This window comes from Pelodiscus sinensis, chromosome 10 (assembly GCF_049634645.1).
Source record: "Pelodiscus sinensis isolate JC-2024 chromosome 10, ASM4963464v1, whole genome shotgun sequence".
Lineage (NCBI taxonomy): Eukaryota > Metazoa > Chordata > Testudines > Trionychidae > Pelodiscus > Pelodiscus sinensis.
Window position 1 is genome coordinate 17,965,502 of NC_134720.1, and position 21,454 is coordinate 17,986,955.

Genomic DNA, 21,454 nt, shown 5'->3' on the forward strand with positions numbered 1-21,454 from the left:
AGAAATATTGGTAAATTAATGGTTTGATTTATGTGAAACTCTGAAAATATTTTAGGGATGAATTTTTGGTGGGAATGAAGAAAGACCTTTTAAAATGAAACGTTGTATGTGATGCGTCTACCATGAGTGAACACAGCTCACTGACCCTTCTGGCTAATGTGATAGGAAGGCAACTTCAATTGAGAGATGAGACATAGAACATGTAGCTAAAGATCTCAAGGGAGATTCAATGGGAGATGAAAGAATGGGATTGAAGAGCCATTGAGGTACTGACTTCACCAAAGGTGGGAAGGATCTGATAATAAATCTCTTCAGGAATCTAGTCATCTTGGAATTAGTGAAGAAAGTGTGGTGGGATGAGAAGCATCAAGTACTACTAAACAAAGCCATAGGGAACTAACAGAGAGACCTGATGCAAAGAGATAAAATAATTGTCATTTTAATTGCAAAACTACATTTATCCCAGTAATTTTTGAAATAGATGATCAGGTACAATATCTTCCAGGAGTTCAGTTACTATGTTGAATTAACATTAATATAGCAAAAGAAAGTGATATTTTCTAATTTAATTATCTAAGTTCTGTCTACATTTAACACAGGAGTGAGCAATAAGCAACCCACGGGCTGATCGTGGTTCACCAGGGTTAACCCTTGATGGGCCGCCAGATGCTTTATTTACCTGCATCTGAAGGTACAGCCATTCAGTTCCCCTTGGCTGTGGATCGCCAGACAATGGGAGCTGCAGAAAGTGGTATTCTGGTCCACGCTGCTTCCTGAAGCTCCTATTAGATAGAAACAGTGATCTGTGGTGAATGGGAGCTATGAGTGGCCATGCCTGTGAACATGCAGGTAAATAAACTGTCCGGTAGCCCACCAGGAGCTAGCCCTGGTGAACCGCATCTTGCCTGTGAGCTGCTTATTGCCCATCCCTACTTTAACACATAATGAAGTGTGTGAGATTTCTGTATGAGGAGAACTCTGTTGTTACTCTCATTTTTGTGTTAGTGAATGCCAAAAAGAATATTTCATCAAATGACATGTTTGATTAGGGAAACTGGATTAACTATATGGTGCTCTGCTCCCAAACAGAAGAGAGAGGCTCATCTGCCAACAGAAACATCACCCGGAAAACTGATGTATATAAAAAAGAGTGAACAGTTCAGGAAGTTATAAGAGATTTTTCACTGTAATAGATAAACTAATTTGGAGTAGATTAAAGGAAAATGGTAAACCTGATTCTGATCTTAGAACAGATACAAATTCAGACAGGTGCAGAGGATTACACTCTCATGTGTCTTACTGCAGATTTAACACTTCAATGAGATCAGATTCAGGCCCCTTTCATTTTGAAAGCCATTTGAACAATATTTCAATATTTATATCCTACTTGTTTTAAATCCTTTGAAAACAGAGTTGATCCCAACAATGGTATATCCTAATTGTATATCAGGGTGTACATCTGGTGTGGACTACTTTATTTTAGAAACAGTAAAAATGAATTCTTTAAAAGCCAACAAATTAGTATTTTGTGTCAATCTTTATCCCTCTAAAAAATCTTTGTTCATAGAAGTAGCCCCTTTTAAGTCAATGCTGTAATTCTCTGTGATAAGGATTTAGAGGATCAAGTCCCAAGAATAACCATCTGTGTTGCTAATATCTTATTCCATAGTTGATCTCGAGTGAAGTAGAATTCAATACCGACAGATAAACCAAGTTATTTCCATAGGACACGCATAGCCATTTACTGATTAGGCGAAACATTTGATAGCAGTTCATCCAAAACTTTGATTTAATCCACCACTCTCACTCAGACCATGGTACGCTTTGTGCAAATTCCTAAGACTGTCTTATTGCTTGACAACATGTTAAAGCAGAGCTCTGCCAATGCAAAACATTCATCCAACACCACAAGTCTTACCTGTAGTGTGACCATAGTTCTAGCTATCTGTCTCCTGTTTTATAACACATGCTAAGATGAAGCCCTTGAGCCTGGAAAATTTCTTTAACATGGTGATAATTCTTATTGTTGAAATTCTTCTTTCCTTGTTAGCAGACAAACTGCTAAGTCTTCTCCATATATTTAAATATTATGCAAAATAGTCTCAATTATACTGAACTCAAGCTGTAATCATTGTGCTTGATTAGAATGATTTTTATTGGCCTATATAAAAGTCTAATGGGAGTTTTTCCTGAGACTAGACTGTAGGATTTGGTACATCAATATATACACACACCTTTGTTTATTTATGTAATATAGTTCATTATTCATATAACAGCAATATATCAATTTCACCATAAGAATTAATGGTGTGACATCAGGACTCATGGCTTTGATAACAATTATTGTCAAACCATGACTTAGATATTTAGGCGCTAATTTTCAAAAACTGCTTACTGTGTGTAGTGAGGCAGAGAAGTCCCTCCCTTGAGCCCTGGTGGGCAGAGCTCGGCCCCACCCCACAAGACCATGACTCAGAGGAGCTGCCAACCTTGACAGCGTCCAGTCCACAGCAACCCAGAGATCCTGCTATGGAGCTAGATATGCCCAAAGGGGAAGTAAGAATGTAGCCTGTAACTATTTATTGACGGTGGCTCAGCCTGCACATAAGCCTGAGCACCAGAATTGTCTGCTTTGGTTGGCGCCCACCCTGAAGCAGGTCAGGGCTTACTGACGGTGTGCTTGGCCTGATCATAGGCCTGAGTCCCTGGACTACTGCTGCCTGCCCTGAGTGAGGACCAAGTCGTACTGACTATTGGCCCAGCCCGACCATAGCTCCAAGCTTCTGAATTATCTCTGTGGCTGATTCTCCATTTGCGACTAAGTCAGTGTAGATAGTGAAGTGGAGTGGTTGCCCACTGATGCAGAGAAGAAGGAGCCTCACCCTGTGGTTGGGCTACACTGTGCAAAATTACATTTTTTTAAATTAATTGAAATCCTTATAATTAGGTGCAACAGCCAGGAAAAAAGGGCAAGCAGCAATCCACAGAGGTAATACTGTGAATCTAGTTCTATAATGCTGCTGACTAGTCACAAGTGCTGACTGTAAAATAGAAGGTGCCGGTCTGCTAAAGGCTGCATGACAATATCAGTGACAACATCAAGACCACATTTTTTGTTCATATTACCAAACTTTCAGTTAAAAATAATGGAGCAGCTCATGACTCCAGGTAGGAACCCCGAAGGGAACCTAAAGAAATGGACAAGTTCTATCTGCAGAACTGCCCCTTCACAATTATCACTCACAATGATTCTTAAAAAATTAAGGCTAGGCTGCCCAAAACTTCCATGTCAGGGCTAAAGGTAGGGAATCTCCATAGGGATGTCCTTCAGAGTTTCCTCCATATTGTTCTGTCTACAGGCAAGGTATACTTAGTGTGGATGAACCTGATCCAAAAGAGAACAATGGGAGGCCAGAGTCCTCTTGTTCAGAAGCTCTATGACTCCCCATTAGCAATGTGTCTTTGGTTTGGCCACCATTCCCTTGTTTCCAATTGTACCCCTCTCCAGGGGCTCTCCTGCTTTAAGCTCCACAGGGGGCTACTTACGAGAGGGTGGACACCTGAGTGTATGTACTGCAGAGCAGGCGCTGGTAAACAGAGAAAAAATAATGTGTGCCCCTTCAACCCACTCTGGTTCATTGTCCCATGCCCATGCAGTTACTGACTGGTCAGAGAGCTTTTTTTAGCACAAGACAGAAAGGTGAGATCCATGCAGGCCCAACCAAAGACTGTGTGGGGACCAAGACAGCACATTGAGCCACATGGCTCCCAGCTGAGTGGGTAGGGCCAGGAGCTGGACAGCACAGGGCCCTGAATGTGTGGAGCCGCAGGACCCTGTCTGTGCAGGGCCCAAGGCGACCACCTCACTCACCTTGCCAAGAGGCCGGGCCTGGATCCATGCACAAAGAATCCTCTTCATATGCGGAACTAGTGGCACAATGTGGCCCTCATTTCACAATTTATCTTTAGTGTTAACATGATATTTAAACAGTACAGTTGCAAGTGATTTAATTTAGCATAGAATAACATAGAATAAAGTTGAGTTCACCACTAAAAACTATTGTCATAAATCTCTGCACTTTATGACACAATAAATGCTTTTCCTGGTATATTATGTAAAAGGAATAGTCAACAGAGGGCTTGCAGTTGTAGTGCAACAACTGTATGTTTGGCGTGCATAGTGAGTCATATGTCCAATTACAGTCCTACTCAGGAAGGAAGTAACCCATTCAGGAAGTAATAGCATTGACTTTCAAAGAAAAACAGGCATGAAGTTTTGCTAATGTCAGACTAGTTAGACCTAGAGAACTGTGCCAAAGGTTTCAGTTTTGGTTTGTCTAGCTTTCAACAAACTTTGCCAGCAGTTTGGTTTGCTTTGCTCAGTTTCTCACCAGTGAGTTTCAGGTTCACGGGAATTTGAAAACACAGTAAATACAGAACTGGCCATGTTTTGTTAATTCCCCTCCTCCCTGGCACACGTTTTATTTCCTGCAGTCCTCTTGAGTTGTACAGGAGGCAGTGGCCTCTGTGTCCTATATGACTGCCCAGCACATTCAGAAACATCTTGGGCCACACAGTGTGGTGCATGGACTCAGTAGAGACTTGCTGTATTACTTTGGAGATGGCTTACCTGCCCCGAGAGACAAGCAGAGCATGCCTGCTTTAGCTGGCTCCCAAAAGTAAGAAGATGAAGAAACTGCGACAACGGTCCTCAAAGCTGCAGGACTCCTGCCTACAGACTCTCCGCTTTGCTTCATGAATACTTGTCCTCCCCTCTCACAACACAAGGGCCAGAGTAATCCTTCTAGAGACACATCTAGGGCAAAATGGAGATCAAGATGGGTTACAATGTATTTGTGTGTTGGGAGAATTAGGTTCTTCCACCCTTCTCTGTCCTCCATTAGCCCAATAAACAATTGTTCCATTTCAGGGGCACAAAATCCTCCAAGACTGATTGCCAGTGAGCTACAGAGAGGAAACACCCACTAATACCGAGCTGAAAAGGCTCTCGGCATGTGCTTCCAGACCCCAAAGGCTTAGTAACAGATTGTGTTAGCTGATCAGGGAACCAGGCCTGGTGGGGCATTTCTAGCCCTGAAAGGAGATTTCTTCCTCGAGATGGCTGTGTCTAGACTGGCAAGTTTTTCCACAAAAGCAGCTGCTTTTGTGGAAAAACTTGCCAGCTATCTACACTGGCCGCTTGAATTTCTGCAAGAACACTGACGATCTCATGTAAGAAATCAGTGCTTCTTGCGGAAATACTATGCTGCTCCCATTCGGGCAAAAGTTCTTTTGCGGAAAAGCTTTTGTGCAAAAGGGCCAGTGTAGACAGCTCAGATTTGTTTTGCGCAAAAAAGCCCCGATCATGAAAATGGCGATCAGGGCTTTTTTGCGCAAAAGCGCGTCTAGATTGGCACGGATGCTTTTCCTCAAAAAGTGCTTTTGCGGAAAAGCATCCATGCCAATCTAGATGCTCTTTTCCGCAAATGCTTTTAACAGAAAACTTTTCCGTTAAAAGCATTTGCGGAAAATCATGCCAGTCTAGACGTAGCCGATGTGTATAACATTCTTTGGCAGCAGAACCATGCTGTGTCACAGAGTGCTGTGTCATGAAGTCTGATAGGTTTGGGATTTTTACCCTTATTCTCCTATTTATGGGCCTGAGTTTCAGAAGAGCTGCGTGTCCACACTTCTTTCACCTGGCTTCCATTTCAATTTTACTCAATCAGCACTTCTGAAAATTCATCCCTATTCCTATTAACACTATTCATAAAGAAAGATGCTTGTTAAAGCAGTGACCCTTCTGAAATTATAATTGGAAGGTATGTCTGATCTGGCCCAGGTTCGAAATTATATTTATCCTTGACATTTTTCAATATTTTGTGCAGCACCATCTCATCCTGATTAGGATTTCAGAATAAATAAATGTACTCCAGTTGTCCATTTTCCAGTTGAGAAGGATATGAATTTCTGTTTTGATGGTTATTTATGTAGCCCAATAGACTCGTTTGCCTTTGTTATAGTCATTGTTACTGTAGTCCAGCACCACTATATTTACTGCTACATTATATTCTGCTTTGCATTAGATTCAGCGGTAACGCAAGTAACCTTGTATCCTGTAAGACATTAGCTTTGACACATTAGTGTAAGTCTTGAGATCTACAATCTCTAAACAAATACAGTTTGTACAGATTAACACTCTGTAGCGCCTTCTTGCTCGCCACAGCGCCACCTGCCGTCGAGTTGGGGAATTAGCACTGCTGGCAGGTGGCCGGATCCCTTTTCAGGACATTGCCCTCCGGCAATGTCCACAACAGCCTGAGCTTTTCCCCCCTTCTGGGGGAAGTTTGTGATAGGCCGGTAGGCCTTCAGGAGGTGGTCCCTCCGCCTCCAGCACAGTGGGAGATGTGCCTGCCTCCGTGCGTTACCATGCCTTAAAACAGTCCAGGCGGGTGAGTCTCTTCCCGGCCTTCCTTCAGGTCGGGCCCAGAGGTAATTGTTCGCACACCCGGCCTTGCTTCAGGTCCGGGCCGCAGAGAAATAAGCCCACCACTTGTCAGTCTATTATCATACAGTTCGTGGCAGGGCAACCGTTCTAGTCCTGTCCCTTTAGGAGTTTCTGCCCGATGCATGGACGGTCCCAAACGCACCGTAGGTAAGCCCGGGCTCTTGAGCAGGGCGGTCAACAAATACCACCAGCCAAACCCAGGCCCTAACTCCGGGCGGGGCGGCAAATGGTGGCCAGGCCCTGACGAAAGGCGTGGCCGCAACCAAACACCAGTTTGTAGACGCTCCTCATTCAGGAGTGGGCCCGGGAGGGCACCAGCAGCAGCGGTGAGGGGGAGACTGACACCCGGTTAGGAGGTGGCAGTGGGGCGCAGGCTCACCCACCTCACTGCGCCCCGGCCCAGGGGCCCTGAATGCAGCCGTGCAGCTGCGACTGGCTCAGCATGGCTCCGGCCCGTAACTTGCTGGCCGCGGGCCACTTCTTGTCTCCCCCTTCCCAGGTACATGCAGCTCCAGCAGGTCCGTCAGGGAGTTGAGGCGCTGTCGTCCCCGCAGTGTCTGGCCAGCCCAATCCAGGGGTCAGCGGTTTGGAGCTCTACAGCGTCCTGCGCGCTCATCCGGCCCAACATTCCAGTACCCATCGGGGGTCCAGCTCGTCCCCCAGGTCGGGCCCGTCCTCTGGGTCCCCTGGTGGTTCTGCTGGCAGGCTTGGCCAGGCCTCAGTAGCCCGGGCAGGGAAGCCTTGGCCGGCCTCCAGGAAGGCAGCTGAGGGCGGCCCAGTCCAGGTCTTAGCCTTCCCAGGCAGGAACTCCGGACAGGCCTCGGGCTCCTTCAGAGGCTGGGCCCTGACTGAGCTCCCCGGCAGCCTTCTTATAGTCCTAGCCCCGGCCTTTGACTTCCGGTCAGGTGAGGGGGCAGGGCTAGGCTGGGCCCAAAATGGCTCCCAGAGGGGTTCCTCCGCCTCCGGCTCAGTGAGTGGCCATTCCACCTCACTACACACTCCAACAGAAAACCCCAAGTTTTCAGGGAATGGAAAATAGAGGTTAAGTACATCTGAAGATGCAATGTGTTTTGTGTGGACTACAGGGAAAGGAGATATGGAATAAATCATCATTGTTGTCGTCATGCCCTGGTGAGGCTGTCCAAGAGGAAAACTGATGGAGAGTATGATCTATTCTGGAAATGGCCAATTTTGCATAGTAACCAATGAAAAGAGGCACCATTATAGTCCCTGGAGTGTCCTGTCACAAACCAAATTTCTGCTTAACTGCCAACTACCCTACTTTGATAGGGAACCAAGCAATTTCTCTTATTTGCACATTTGAAACATCACCATTACCCTGTGGGATCCAGACTATCAGGATTTAACTATCCAAAGTATACCCACATTTCTAATGTAAAGTCTCCTGCTAGGATGACAACTGAAGTCATTGTTTGCTCATAAAGAAACCCACCTCATGGAAATTACTAACGATATGGAGAAAGCTAAACAATCTATTTCCCAATTAATGAAGGAAGGTGATAAGTCTTTAATAATTCTTGGCATACATGTTGGAATAAAAAGATGGGTTATGGATCAGGGATTATTGGGTTTATTTTCACTATTCTAGGATACACACAGTCCTACTCTAATAGTTTGAAGTGGAGACCTGGACAGGTAACAAACATTGATGACACATCACAGAAACACACCAGGGTCAGAGTATCATCCTTATGATACTCTTCCTCTACCCCAAGTAGTGGAAAATAGCATTGAAATTGTCTCTACAAATACTTCACTATTTACATACATACCTGCATGATGAAGTTTATTTTACATAACACCCTGCCACAGGGGGGAAATAGCCTATAGGGCTAACCTGCTTGCTTGCAGATATATAATTAATTTATTATTTTCTTAGGATTTCAATTATATGTTTATATGTTTATCATAATTAGTGACAATAGGTTTATACTAAAGTAGTTTGCCAGTTTGGTTGTATCACAAGAGACCTACAGGCCACATCATTTATGTTGAGCTAAGGCAAAGTTAGCAGACCTCTGCCTAGATCTTTTACCTAAATAGCAAAGTCAATGTGCATATATTCGGGACCTTTCACCTAGATAAAGCAACCTTCAACTGCGTAGGGCAGATGTGGGCAGATGCAGCCTCTGGCTTGTCTGGGTCCAGCCCCCAAGGCTCAGGGCTTCCCCTCAGCATTGAGGTGCCCATGCTGGCACTCCAACCTTCCCTGTGGAGCTGGAGCACACAAAATCTACTAGTCTGGGCCCCCCGAGCTCTGCTGATGAAGGGGAATATGGGGAGTATCTTTCTCCTTGTCAGTCAGGGGCCACATGAGTGAGGCTTCTCACTTGTGTGCAGCTCCCAACTGATTTTTCTGATTTTTCCCCTGACCCAAAAAAGCTTCCCCTGGCCTAGGGGCCTCCAATAATATCATCAAATTTAATGGGGACACCATAACTTAGAAAAATCCAAAATAACCGGTTAAGACCAAACTAAATAAAAGGGTAGAACAGAAATAACAAGTGTGATACATAACCACAAAAAGGCCATGGTAACAAATTGATGTATATGATGATAAGATGTTTTGATCAGTGATATACAGGCAGTCCCCGACTTACGTGGATCCGACATATGTCGGATCCGCACTTACGAACGGGGCTTTTCTCGCCCCGGAGCTCACGGGCGGCGGGTCGCCACCCGTGTCCTCCGGGGCGAGAAAAGCTTCTCCCAGTCTCCCTGGTCTGCTGGGGGGGTCCAGAAAAGCCGCTGAACCCCCCCAGCAGACCAGAGACACACGAGCAAAGCCGCCCAGGCGGCGGGAGTCCCGCTACCTGGGTGGCTTTACTCGTTTGCCCCGGAGCAAAGCCGCCCAGGCAGTGGGACTCCCGCCACCTGGGCGGCTTTGCTCCTGTCCCCCTGGTCTGCTGGGGGGGTCCAGCAAAGCCGCTGGACCCCCCCAGCAGACCAGGCACACCCGAGCAAAGCCGCGGCTGAATCAGGACGCCTGGGGCAGAGCAGCTGGGGTGCTGCTGGGTTGATCCAGTAGCGCCGAATAGCAATCCATCAGCACCCCAGCTGCTCTGCCCTAGGCGTCCCCAAGTCAGCTGCTGCTGAAACTGACCAGCGGCTGACTACAGGAAGCCCGAGGCAGAGTTGCTCTGCTCCAGGCTTTCTGGAATCAGCCGCTGATCAGTTTCAGCAGCAGCTGACTTGGGGACGCCTGGGTTTCTTAAGTTGAATCTGTATGTAAGTCAGAATTGGCATCCAGATTCAGCCGCGGTTGAAACTGATCAGTTTCAGCAGCGGCTGACGCCAGTTCCGACTTACATACAGATTCAACATAAGAACATACAGTCCCTATCTTGTATGTAACCCGGGGACTGCCTGTAGTATGTCTACACTGCAGAGTTTTTCCGGAAAAACAGCTGTTTTTCCAGAAAAACTACACTTATGTCCATTCTGCAATTGCATTCTTTCAACAGAAAGTAGAAAGAATGCAGAGGTTTTTCCAACAGTGGTAAACCTCTTTCTACGAGGAAGAAGACTTTTTCTGAAAGAGCTCTTTCAGAAAAAGCCATGTGTGGATGGGAAAAAGGGGTGGTTTTTTTTTCAAATGAAGAGGCCTCCAGGAAAAAGAACAGGTGCCCTGGTGACCACTCCCTCCATAGTAATCACAACTTAAATGCAAGATAGCGTCCACATTGATTGGATGCTATCTTTCGAAAAAGCAGATCGCTTTTTCGATGCACTTTTGCTGTGTGGATGCTCTTTCAAAAGAAGTTTTTCCAGAAGATCTCTTCCAGAAGAGCTTCTTCCAAAAGAAGCCTTCAGTCTAGACATAGCCATACTGACCTTTGGGAAAAAAGTCACTGCACCCATTAGTAAAGGGGTGAAATACATATAAGGAGAAAGGGAAACATCCCCTACTAAATATGTATCAAACATAACAAATGTCAGCGTAACTGTAACATATTATAAAATTGCCATCCTAGTCTGGAGGTAGTCAGAGAACCAATGTACTCCTTAAGAGGTGCCAGAATGATGGCCACTGGTGATGATGGGGAAGATGATGGCTAACACTTCAGGCTGTTTAGAAGGAATGGGGTGAGTTTATAGAAATACTGATGTATATTTCCTATCTATCTGTGTTGCTGGGGTGTTTGTGACTGTGCTAAATGTATTAATAAACTATATTTGTAATATACAAGAGATCCTAAAGTGTGAGGGTTGCAACTGTGAATATCAGGTTTCCCAAACACAGAATAATTTAAATACCGGGCCTGATTCTGGGACAAGAATCTGTCAAACCTCAAAGTGATTACAAGACATTCATAAGAAATCTATATAATTAATACACAATCTAAAGATCAGGCAACACTTAGAAAGGACCAGACTGTTCTCTTGCCTTTTATTCTGTGTCCTAGGTCAACTAGAAACTCTCTTATTACTCCTCTGAGGTATGGGCTAAATTCTCCTTGAACTTACAACAGTGCGACTGTACCATACTCAGTAATGTTGTTTCAATGACAGGAGAATATGGCCTTATAACTTTCCATGTAGTAGCTCATAAAAATAATCTATTTGTCCTCCATGCCAGTAAATATGGCAGCAATTCCTTCCTATTTTTGCCTACACATGATGAACTTGGGACCAGATTAGTAACTTCATCAGAATGGTAGAGAAAGCTTTGAGAAGAGAACAATTAGGTAAGTCCCAAAGAAGGCCTCTGAATGCATTATCTAAAAAAGAAACAGTGCATATGTAGATGAAAAACAGTGGGCCAGATCCTCAAAATATAATCTGGAGTCTCTCCATTGACTTTAATGATGTTTTGCCCATTTACACTAGCTGAGGTTCTGCCCCAATACTTTTGAAGGAAGATTAATTAGAAAAAAACAAGGACATTGTGAGCAAAGGAAAAGATGGTTCCTTTGAGGCCTGGCCTACCGTTTCAAATCTGTATCAAGGTAATTAACGTATTGCAGTTATTCCAGTTATTGATTTAAATCCAACCGATATTATGGACAATTAACAGGCACAAATTGAACCAATAATAAGCCAGGTTTAAACCAATATAAAAGTGTCCACGCACAAAGTTGTACCTGTTTAACTAAACTGGTTGTTAAGCCACTGCAATGTGTGAGTAGCTAAAACCAGAGTTTCATTCCCCTCATTTCCTCAAAAACAACCTTCTTTTTAGGGCAAATCTAGAATCCACTTTGAGTAAGCAAGAAATGTTATCAGCGACTGTCACAGATAAAACATGCCAGTTAATGTAACAAAACGTTCCGACATGAATGTCAGACACGGTCAGCATGTTCCTTGGTATAATTTACTACTTATCATGCTTATGCAGTAATATAAGTAATTAAGTCTTAAATTAGAGAGTATTGCCTGTCCAGCATGGATTTGTGTATACCCCTGCACATTCCACATTCACAGTTCTATTTGGATAAGAATGCATATGAGAGAACATTTTGTTTCCCAGCAATTGTATATTAACAGATACTGTTGTGGTTACCAGCTTGCTACAGCAACAGTGGTCAATAGCTGCAGTGTGTGCTGCCCTTTTTCAGATGACTACCCTAAATTTTCAGCCTGCTCACAAGTATTGAATAACAGAGATGTAGCCACTAGCAAGAGAAATGTTGAACACAGAAAGTTCACACTTTGGTTGTTAATAGTGAAAGTCTATGATTCCACTGTTTTTCTTTTTTGAAAAAGTAAGTTGCTTTGGATTTTCTGACAGTAGACATATCAACATCTTTGAACACTCACAAATACCAAATCACTCATATTCCAGATTATCCATGGGATTTCGTCTCTTACTTTTCTCATCATAATTTATGTTCTCTTGATTTTTCAGTAAATACATGAGAGCCATTATTAACCACCTCATCTCCTAAAACCAAAGACCATAGACAACCTCTGCAGATAAAATCCACAGGATTTGGGTGTTTTTCAAATTATTGTCTACAGAGGCATTCTGATTAGATTTAGTTTAGTGTCTTTGGGCCATTCACCTCAATTTAGAGAGCAATGTTTCCATGAACATTAAGCAGATGGTAATTTCTGGCTGTAGACTACTGTAACACATCACACCTGGCTCTCCTGCCTCTTGCCTTTGCTAGGTTCAAACAAAGTCACTTGTAGACCCTGGGGTTCAGTAACTACTGACACCTTTATTTACAAGTTTGTGCTCCCACCATCTTCTTTCCATACAGCGTACACAGCTCTGGGGTCCTCAAGTCTCAAAACAGAAAAAGAGGGTGGCTTTCACCCTGCATGCACTCCTTCACTCTCTTCCACCCCACTACCACTAGTTTCCTTCTTCCCAGCATCTTATATAGCCCTGGGCTAACTCAGCTGGCAACTCTCACTGATTCCACAATTAGGGCAGGTTCTTTCCAGCCAGCTGCACTTTATTCACCTAAATGGGGTGGCATGGCAGGGGACGCATTATTTCAAAATGTGGTGCTATGTAGACACGCCAAATTTCAAAATAAGTTATTTCAAAATAGATTTGAGATAAGATATGCAAATTGAGTATATTATTTCCAGTTTAGGGTGCTGTGTAAATGCACCCTTAGAGAGGTTATGGAGCGATATAAAGTTAAGGGGGGACTCTCAACTCACTTAACTCTCAAAAAACTAAATTGCTGGGGAAATCTTGAAGATGAGCCTTTCCCCTGAAAAGTCACTGCATACTAGTCCAGTGATAAAGATCTCTCTCAACTTTAAATGGGGCTGATCCATATCACAATATAGTTTTGATTTACAATAGCCCTAAGACTCAGGCTATAGCCATGTGTTTCAATGAATATTTAGGTTTTTCAATCATCAATTATAGCTGTGCTTTGAAACTCTGGCATGCTACTACAGTGGTTATTTTCATTCTTGGTTTCTATAAAGTGTTCTCTATTACTGCTTCGTTGCTTTGGTGGTGGTTGTTTTTAATAAACAATGACACATGTTTTGCCATGGGAGAAGAAGAATAGAAAGGAAAAGATTGCTGTTGAAACGTTTCGGAAAGTGACCCTTTCCCCTCCTAGAAAATGCATTTTACATTTGTATCCTCTCTCACATGAACTCTTCTGATTTCAGTTACAATCAAATGTGTTGAAAGAGTCTCTGGGTTATTAAATTGTCTCAAATTTCCAATCACTGGTGTGGGGGCAAAAATGCTATTTACTTCCCTACTACCTGGAACTGGCTAATCAGCATTAAATTCTGAAGCCCTACAGGAGAAGTCGGACCCAGCCAATGGAGAAACTTTCATAATTGCACCTCCCCACTTGAGCCATTACTCCCAAGCTAGGGGTACCACTTCTTCTTTGCAGCAATGACAACCCATGTTTTGTGCTATGCAAGTCCCAAACTCCAAGTCCTTTTATGAAAAGGAGGCTGGAAGCAGGAAGTCAAGGGATGGCCTCCCTGACACCCACCTACCTAATGGTTCTGGAGTGAAGACTTCCCAGCTAATAGAACCACGACTCAGGAGGGAAGGGTGGATTACTTCCAAGATGTCAAGAGATTTGCAGCTCTATGGGGTAAGAAGTCCTCTACAAATTACCATAGTATTTATTGTTCTTTAATGAAATTCTCACTTTATAACCCTAAGGACTCCTAGAGACAGATTCAGGTTGTGGGGGAGGATGTGCCCTGCTTAATGAATGATGGCTAGAATAATTATAGCTGAATAGTGCTATAGCACATTTAATGCTTCCAAGAATTGTAGAGTTAAGAGTATTAACTAGCAGCCTTTGCTATGGCACATGCACACACAGCCCTCTAGCTCCATCCTCCCTGGCACTAGCCTGGGCCACACCCATGCCCAAGGCAGTATTATTTGATGGTAGTGTAGGTATTCAAGAACTGCGGGCTCTGCATCGTTGTGGCCTTTAATGTACAGAACTACTATGATGGTGATAGGTTTTCTTGGACCCTCTCCCACTCAACCTGATGAACTGTAGCTTGGGAAATCATAATTTAGTTTTAGGATTGTCCCTAACATTATAAAAACTGCAATCAATAAAAAAACAAAGGAGTAAATTCAATACATGATAAAAATGAAAAATAAGATTAGAGGTGACACTTAGGCCAGGAGGCCTTTTTCAGGCTGTGGAAAAAAAATAGAACAGTTATTTTTCCCACAGCCTGAAGAAGGCCTCATGTCCTAAATATCATCTCTAATCTTGTTATCTATTTCTGGTGTATGTTATAGCTGCGCTTTTTGTGCCACTATAGTTAAAGTTGTGTCAGTGTTTCCATTATAAATCCCTGTTTTCATGGGTTTGTAACTCAGCCATCAAAATTTTTGCTCTGGGCTGAAACTTGGCATACAAGTTATAGTATTGGAAAAGCTATAATATTTTCCCTCCTATAACTCAAATACAGGTTTGTTTTTTAAACATGAATTATTTTGTAAGCCATTCACCTGTCATGAAGACACACAAACTCACAACATCTACAACTTGAAATGAACCTGGAAGTACTCTTAGCAACCTGGTTAATTCTAAGATCTTTTAAAACCTCCAAATACATATTTGCTGTAGTGATTTAAAAATGTAATAATAGTTTTAAAATCATATCAAATAATTTGGGTTTTAAAACTCCGCAACTAAATATTTATAGGACTGGGTCAATAATCTGCATTTTATAAAGGCTCCTACATACATATTTATATGATTAAGTGCAACAACTCTGCATTGCAGTCTAATGAGTCAATAACAAACTTTTAGAATACTTCATAAATGTAGTTACAAGGGCCAATAAGCTGCATTTTTTCACAATAAAAGATCCTCTGTTTAACTAAGAAAACCTTATTCATGCAGAAACATAATGAGATCTGTTTCATCTATCTTTTCCCCCCATTTTTTGTGGTAATGAAAGAGCTAAATTTATATAGCTTGGCTCAGAGTAAGGAGATACAATAGATGACTTCTAAAATTTGAAGAGCATTCTGTAAGCCCGGAGATAAATTATTTAGATACAAAAGCGTTCTAGGTACAGTCATAGTAATGTGGTGAAATTAATAATATTGAAAATTAATAACAAGGATGTCCAGTTTGCCTCTGTGATCTGTTAGACTGTAAAATGATCTCCCTGTAAAAGAGTTGGAAAATCCATCAGTTGGGACATTGAAAATTACATTTATCACAGTCTCAGAAAATTAACACTGGCAAGAAATTACCCTCACTGGTAGGGGCATGGCCTAGATGACTCAGTACAGCTTTTTAGTCTTCAGAGATACTACATGTCTAAAAACCAAATCTTTTATATTGTAACTGGATCCTCAGCACAGGGCCCTTGTGTATGTATGATACATGCCTAACCCCTACAGGGCATCTGTAAGTAACAAGATCCCTAGTAGTGGGGCAGTAGAACCGAGAATCAATGGAGCTGCTGAATAAACTAGCAGGTTACTTAGCTCTCTGTTTGTGTCTTGACTGGAAAGTTCCTAGATGCAAATATAAAAGATCTAACAGTGGTGATGCTGTTTTAATTGTCCTCCTTCACCAGGAGCCCATAGATGAGAGTGGCCATGCTGATGGGTTGAGGGCAGATGACGCAGGTCCGGTGCAGTATTCATTTCCTCAGTAAAGGAAGGAAGAGAGCACTCAATAACCCTATAGCTAGAAAAAACATGTGCTGGGGCTTCAACAGCCTCAGAAACATTTAAAGAGGCATCATGTGTTTCACAACTGACACTGAAAACACAGTTTTGCGGGCTCTGAGATCATGGGATCCCCAAAAGAACATATAGACATATATGACATAATACAATGCAAAACTGCCCTACATACACTGCAGCTATATTTTGCTTTCTGTTACATGCAAGATGTGAAGAAACTGCCTGTGTTGCCGAATTAAATGGGTGGCAAAGCATGCCACTTACTTCACAGGCTGACATCTCCAGACAAGCCATACATCAAGACGTTTGATGAGTGAGTGCCAATTTTATGCAAGTATTTTGCACCTTTGGAGATAGTTGATCATTTTAGAGTTCATAAATGCAATTAGCAAGAAGGTGAAACCATTTTGATGTATGGAGCTACACTACAGAGATTAACAAAATACTGCCATTTTGGAGATACCTTGCAAGTTGCCCCAGGGGATCAATTTGGATGTAGTATGAGATAAAGCAACCCAGAAGCATCTCCTGACAACAACCAGCCTCAAGTTCAAGAGAACTATGTGGTTAGTTCCTTCTATGGAGACTGTCATCTGAGGCTACATCTAGATTCTTCTGGAGTCTAGATCTAGAGATATTCCCAAAAAGTGTATTTAGAAAGAGAGCGTACATGCAACAAAAGCGCAAGGAAAAAGCAATGTCCTTTTTTGAAAGATAGTGTCCACATTCATTGGATGCTCTCTTGCATTTAAGTTGCGATTAGTATCGACAGAGTGGCCACCAGGGCACCTGTGTTATTTCCTGGAGGCCTCTTCTTTTGAAAGAACTCCCTCTTCTGCATCCACATATGCCTTTTTCTGAAAAAGCTTTTTTTAGAAAAAGGCGCCTTCCTCATAGAAAGAGGTTTGCTGCCTTCGGGAAAAAACCCTAGTTCTTTCGACTTTCTGTTGAAAGAATGTAATAGCAGTGTGGACGTAAGTATGTTTTTTCCAGAAAAACGCTGCAGTCTAGACAGACCCTGAGAGTCATATGAGTTTCAATCAGTGGGAAACAGTGAACAATACGCACAAATTACATTACATTCTAACAGGAAAAGATAAGATAAACATGGAGAAATTTATAACTTTGGGGCAACGGTGCACACCATGCAACTGATTGCCATTTCCAGCATAAAAACTGCTAGCATTATGGCAAAATGGGGCACCTCCATAAAGACCAAAACACTAAATAAGAAAAAGAGACCAGAGACAATCCATAAGGTGCATGCTTTGCAAGCAGAAGCCAAATGCAGCAAGGACAATTTAGCAGAGTTTAGCACTGCATGCCTAGAAATGGCTTGTGTGCAGGAAATAGGTAAAGAAGTTATCCGTGTGACACTTGTGGTAAATTAGAAACACCCTTAATATGCAGCCGAATAGGGATTGAGCTATATCTGTGATTCCAAAAAAGAAATCCAGGAAACCTTTGGTAACAGCAAGTTGTAACAGCAAGTTGAGACTCCCATTGCTCCTATAAGAAAAATGGTGCGGTAAGGGTTTGTAGTGTCTTTAGGTGATCACTATTCCCATGCTTTGGATGAAGCAATAACGCTTACTTTACATTGAAGATACTTTCTCATCGCTGGCTAGAGGAAAAAATTCAGCAGATTGGATTTAACTCAGGCTTATATGTAAAGGAAAGTAAGAGAAAGGCTGTGGAAGTTCCTCACCATCAACACTGAACAAGGTTGCTCCAGTTGAACTGATTGGTACTTGGAGGGGCATTTGCCCATGCTGTCAGCCAGAGGGCAATGGAGTAGGTACTCCAAGAAATACCAAGTTTTAGGGTTACTTAGATGACTTTATTGTCACCAGGCCCAGTGATAAGGATCACCTGAAGAATCTGGCACAAGTTTTTGAAAGGTTGAAAGAATATGGATTACAGATAAACCAGCAATGTGAGTTTTTCAAGGAAGCAGTTACATACTGTAGACACATCATAACATCATAGATCGGGGTGGCCAAATTGTGGCTTGTGAACCACATGTGGGTCTTTTACCATTAAAGTGTGGCTTTCAGAACCTTCCCCCCATTCTAATACTCCCATTCTCCACCTACTAGACTGGAAGGGGAGATCAGGATTTTCACTTGCCTTCTGCCCAGTGGGGAAGGAGGTGTTGGGGCACCAATCACACAAAACACACCTGTTGGAGCGACAAGGAGTCCTGTGGCACCTTAAGACTAACTGAAGTGTAGGAGCATAAGCTTTCGTGGGCAAAGACCCACTTCGTCATGCATCTGACGAAGTGGGTCTTTGCCCACGAAAGCTTATGCTCCTACACTTCAGTTAGTCTATAAGGTGCCACAGGACTCCTCGTCGCTTTTGCAGATTCAGACTAACACGGCTAGCCCTCTGATACTTGACACCTGTTGGAGACTTCAGAAGGAACAGGGCTGAAACTCCAAGCCCTGACAAACAACTCCCAAGGTTTGAAGGCTCAACTCCTGGCAGATGTGCCCCAGTTCTTGAACGTCTGAAGATTGTCATATGTGGCTTGGCAGGTCAGTAAGTGTGGCCATCCCTGTCATCAGTGTTCCCTCTAAACTGTGCAGCAACACAGCTTAACAGGTGATTAATCAGCCGCACCCAGTCAGAGGCTCAGGGCTCCCTCCATAGAGCTGACTGACTGGGCCGGGCTGATTAATCACCCTTGAAGCTGTGCTGCCCTGTAATTTAGAGGGAACCCTGCCTGTCATAGATGCTAGAGGATTGCATAAATCAGCAGAGAAAGATTAAGTAGTTATAAGGGTACCTTGTTCTGAAGAAGTGTCACATGTTCATGCAGGCATTGGTTCATTACATATTACCAATTACCCTTCATTCTTGCCCATCCTAGCAGCTGTTTTGTTCCTGCTGAATCAGTTGCTTCAGAAAGGGAAATGCTGACTGAAAATGGAAATGCTGAAAATGGACTAAAAGCAACGCAAAGAAGCTTTCCAGAAGGGAAAGTATCGAGTTACTTCTAGTCAATTGTTAACTCATTACAATCCAGAGCTAGCAATCTCCTTGGTTTATGACATCACACTCTATAGAATTGGATAAACAATCTCTCACATCATGCCTGATATTCAGGAATGACCTATCATTTTGACTTCCAGATCCCTAAGTCTAGCAGAGTGTAACGATGCTCAAGTGGACCATGAAGCCTTGAGTCTAGTCTGTAGAACTAAGAAATTTGGACATTGCCTGTATAGTAGGACCAGGGCCGGACTGAGGCATGGGTTAGCCAGGAAGCTGCCCGGGGCGCCTACCGCAGCATCCCTTACAGCTGCCATCAGGCACTGTGCGCCCAGCTCCAGCAGCCTTTCCCCCATGGTCGCAGGGCTCTGCATGGCCTGGCGCACGGGCCAGCAGCACTGGCTGGGCCGGGGTGGGCCTGCACATGCACCGTATGCCCCGGGGGTGGGCCTGCACATGTGCCGTGCGCCTGGGGGGGTGGTGCCATGTGCCCAGGCCCAGGGCGCCAAAAGGGCTTGGGCCGGCCCTGAGTAGGACATTTATGTTTGTGACTGTTCATAAGCCATTCATATGAAGGGGCATTCCAGAAATGGATGTTGCTCATGTGCAGCGGTGGGTTTTATTCTTTCTGGGGCCCCTAACTATGATGTCAAGTTTAGAGGACTATTCAACATTATAATGCTGATAACTGTTGGATACAAGTTCCATGCAGCAATAAGATGAACTTACAGCTGTTGAAATGTTCAGTGTGGCATAAATTGGCATTCCCAGGTGATACTGAAACAAGAATAAGCGAGAACTTTGCGTTAGCAAAGGATATAATGCTATCTTTAAAAGCTGGAAGACAGAACCAACATAGAGGTTAAAGACATTTTCCCTCAGAAGGAATGAAATCTCAGCTGCAACAGGTTGTTTGACGTGGGGAATTCATGCCACCTTTCCTATGAAACTCCAGGTAAGGTTCCTGTGGGAATTACATACAGGGCACGTTGATGTAGTCTAGAATGAAGACATTGGCTAAAGCAGGGGTGGCCAACCCACAGCTCTCAAGCCGCAGGCGGCTCTTTGAGTAAAGAAATGAGGCTCTGCTGGTTCTGAGCCATGCACCCAGACTGCTCACAGCTGGCCCCTCTGTGCACAGATCCCAGCGCCTGGAGGGAGAAATGCATGGAGGCAGCGATTCTGGGACCCAGACATTAGATTAGAGCGGGGAGAAGGGGGGGCCTGGTTCTGGGGGAGGGTTAGCGCGGGAGGCTATGGGAGAGGGGTGGGGCATTGGGTTAGAGCGGGGGGGGGGAGGAGGAGGATTGGGTTACAGTGAGAGGCTGAGGGTGCCTGGGTCTGGGGGAGGGAAGCTGAAGCACCTTAAACTCAAAGTCTTCATGGATGCAGAATAAGGCAGCCAACACAGATGTCATATTTAAATTCCAGGGGAAAAAAAAAAGAATCAGCATGTACCTGGTTTATACTGTGTTTCTTTAAAAAAAAATCCAAAGGCTATTGTTTGCCAGGCGGAGGCAATTATTGTTTTTGAACCTCTCATATTTGCAGTCTGGGATAGGCCTGAATTTTTAGAACTATAAAAAAGCCATAATCTTCATGAGTAAAAAAAAAAAAAAAAAAAAAAAATGAGGAAACCATACCAGAGATCAACAAGCTGGAGTGAAACATGCACTTCAAATCGGGCTAATTTACTTCTCAGTTCAGTAGAATTTTAAAATACTCACAGGACATAATAGGGCAGTAGTGTTAAATTTAAAATACATGGTGGGGATGCTTTTTTTTTTTTTTAAGTGTGAGAATATTACTGTATTTTTAAAAGGTTGTTTGTTTTTTTTAATTTGATGTTTGTTCTTTTTCCAGTTCTCTGAAGATCTGGACTGGCCGTGAATGTTTTAAGTGACTAGAGACATTTGTATTGGTTTTTGTTGGAAATGTCCTGTAATGTTATTTTTATCACTACATTTTGTGTACTATATCTATCTATCTTTCTATAGATAGATATTTATTTTTATATAATACGTGGCTCTTCACACTCTATCCACCACTATTTTGGCTCTTTGTCTCTAACTGGTTGCCCACCCCTGGGCTAGAGGATGTGTCTGGTGGCCATGCATTGATTGACAGATTGAGCAGTTAATTAAGAGTGGTTCCAGTTGGCAGAAGGTGCAAAATAGGACTGACTTGGCATCACTTCATCTTTAGAAGTAGCCAACTGCTCCCTGGGAATGATTGCCACTGGCTTTTACAAGCCCATTCTCAAGTATACATTTTCTAGGATATTCCAAGCTGCTTGAAGTTGACAATATCCA

General features: G+C 43.3%; 1 long non-coding RNA gene across 1 annotated transcript in view; it reads right to left on the bottom strand.

Moving 5' to 3' along the window:
- LOC142830758 (uncharacterized) overlaps positions 1-19,149 on the bottom strand; it is a 61,882-nt gene extending 42,733 nt beyond the window's left edge. The window contains exons 1-2 of the long non-coding RNA XR_012906215.1: positions 18,937-19,149; positions 4,631-4,816 (exon numbers count right to left, since the gene is read on the bottom strand). This is a non-coding gene — a long non-coding RNA (uncharacterized LOC142830758). The remainder of the gene's footprint in view (positions 1-4,630; positions 4,817-18,936) is intronic.
- Positions 19,150-21,454: the final 2,305 nt, after the last annotated feature.